Source organism: Cariama cristata, unplaced genomic scaffold (assembly GCF_000690535.1).
Source record: "Cariama cristata isolate BGI_N322 unplaced genomic scaffold, ASM69053v1 scaffold33509, whole genome shotgun sequence".
Classification (NCBI taxonomy): Eukaryota; Metazoa; Chordata; class Aves; order Cariamiformes; family Cariamidae; genus Cariama; species Cariama cristata.
The window spans coordinates 6,147-9,069 of record NW_009636856.1 but is presented as its reverse complement, the minus strand read 5'-3'; positions in this window follow the sequence as shown (position 1 = coordinate 9,069).

Below are 2,923 nucleotides of genomic sequence, written 5' to 3'. Positions count from 1 at the left end.
TATTTTGAAACACAATAGCCAATTTCAGCTACATTGGAGAGTACGGGACAAGTCTCACAGTTTTACAGTTCTTGAAAGTTTTGTAACTAGCGTAACAGAGGAAAGATGCATTAGTGCCCATGCAGTGAGTAAGACTAAAAAATTCAGTCTTATTTCATGGAATTGACACAAGAGCGACATATCAGATGGTCATCTTAAGTTCTCCGACTCACAGAACTCCTTGTTTCTGTTTTGTTCCTCTGTCTTACAGGGAAAAGGCAAGCAAGAATGGATACTTCCACAGCAAAGTCAGCACACTCTGTTTCCTTAAAGCTTGCTTAAACCTAGCTCAGATGTCTACAAGAGCTACAGTTACTGTTTGGTTTTTTTTTTTTTAAATTTAAAAATCAGTAGGAAAAGCAAATCCCACTTTTCAAAACCATTTCAGTTCTGCAAATGCAACGCTCCAGGTTCAGTACAAAGTGCTGTTATTTTTGGAGAGTAACCGACCAGGCTTAGCCCAAGCGAACCCAAACCAGGATGTTTTCACAGTCAGAACAGAAATGCCAACAGCAGAACAGCATGAATGGTGAAAAGAAAAGATGTAATTTTAGTTATCCACAGGTGCTGTTTGCAAGATCAGTAAGATTACTTCAGCCAAATTTTCAGCTAGTGTAAACAAGCATGGTTTATTAACTTTGGAATACATGGACTAGGGTTCACACCCACTGAAGTAGAGCTAGCTTCATATTTTGAGAACCACCAAGTCAGAGCAACTGAAGCCAATGTACATACACCAACTTATCCTAGGTAACATTTTGACAGTTTTAAATATGAAAGTGTCCTGTTTAATATGGGTATTAGCTCAAAAGAGTAAAGATACACTTTGTTTCTGCTCAGGAATTATTGGGCAATAGTAGTCAGAAGGATCAAGGTCCTATTAACCCCCTGAAAGTTGTGTTTTGTACACCAGATGAACATAAACATTCCCTGACATGGGCTAATATGCACTCCTTCTAAGCCTGGTCTTGAGTTTACTAACGGAAGGAAGAACAACAGTTCCCATAATACAGACATAAAAAGCACTTGGGCTTCTGGTGCCAGAGTTACGGTACATAGAGAAACCCTCCCGCAGCAAAGGAGAAGGCATTACCCCTGCCCTCTCCTTCTGATGTAAAAAAAAAACCAAAGAAACAACCACAAAAAACCCCACCCACCAAAAAAACACCAAACAAACAAAAAAATCCCATCACCCAAACAAGAAAAACAACCCACAAAAACCAACGAACAAATAAAACCCCCTCAAAAAAACAAAACAAAACAACCTACCCACAAAACCCCACCACCACAAAAAACCCATACTCCAAAAAACCAGGTGCTTAGGCACACTACCTATCAGGAGTGAATACAGCAGTAACATGACGAATGTTTCTCTTCCCATTTGCTGCTACAGTTGTGTGCAGCCAGGTTTACCGAGCATCCCACAGTCTGTCCTCGGCACTTCACCACACACGTGCCTGCTCCCATGAAATCGTAGTTGAAAACACTGTGAACAAACTCTTTCAGGCTGGACCCTTTCAAGGTGACAGTCCATCTGCCTAACAAAAATCTGACTGTCTGGGTAATAGCAACATAAATGTTTTTCCAGGCTCCCCATGCTTTAGGACTTAAGGATACTCAAACCTTTTGCATGTCTACAAATAGCCTCAGTTCAGATCAGTGTTTTCCTTCAATGTAAAGTCTTCAGTCCCATTACAACCCATGCAGCTCCTGGTTTGAATCAGCTTCAGGTCTGGTCTCATGAGCAGATGCTGGAGAAGCCATCATTACATTCCACTCCATTTCCTCTCCACATGACTCCCTCCTGGACAGCAAACTGTCCTTCTGTCTGTGCCAAGGACAGCATGGAAAGGGCATCCATGAGCTCAGACTCCATCTGCATGACTTCAGGGCTGCTTTAACAGCTAGCAGACTATCCAGCATGCTTTGTAGGGTAAGCACAAGATTTCCAAAGGAAAGAAACATCTTGTATTGACTGCTGGACTTTCCCTTTTCCTATGACAAACTCAAAGTTGAATAGAATTAATTTGAAGTGAGCCAAAACTACAGCAGACAATCACCAAGAAGCCTGTTTCTGTGGAGAAATGGAGTAAATGGCTGCCATACAGACCTAAAATCTCTTCCATAGGCCAGCAGAGGTGCTATGGCTAACTGCTGTTTGTGCATGAAGAGGTTAAGCCAAATTGCTAAGCTGCTGCAATTTACACACACTTTAAATGTTTCTACTTTCTACCCATTTGGGATTCAATCCTTGTTTCCAAAGGGACCAAGCTTACTGACTTCCTCGTTTGCACTGAAATAGTGTGGTTGGTATCTTTATAAAGAGGTAATTGAAATAAATTTTCTACTCCCCATCAGTATCACAGATCTCCTGCCTCAATATTATTTCTAAAAATCTCATCATTGCTAACACCTCATCTCTACCACTGTGGACCACTACGCAATCATCTAGTTATGCAAAGTACTGGCAGTTAATCCAGGCTTTTCCACCCCTGTGCCAAGCAAACCCACCTTGGGTTGTGTTAGACAACACAACTGAGGAAAAGCTGCAACAAGCAGTTCTTTTGCATCGCTCCCTTTCCCATTTACAACCAGGCCTGATTCTCAGCTGTAAGTTATTTGTAAGTTCTATTGGATTCATTTGTGTGGCTGAAAGAACTGTTATTTTATGTCCAGGAGCCTCTAAAAAACTTCAAGAATCCATACTGATGCAATTGAACAATGCATTTTCTAGAGAAGACTCCTAAAAATGCATTTAATTTCTAACCTTGTAAGAAAGATTGCTATCCAGGTCAGGGAGACAATAAAAATCTCAAGTTTGCCAGCAACCATTATTTGCTAGCATTAGAAAGAAACGGTATTTCTGTCACATCTAGGTCAGAAG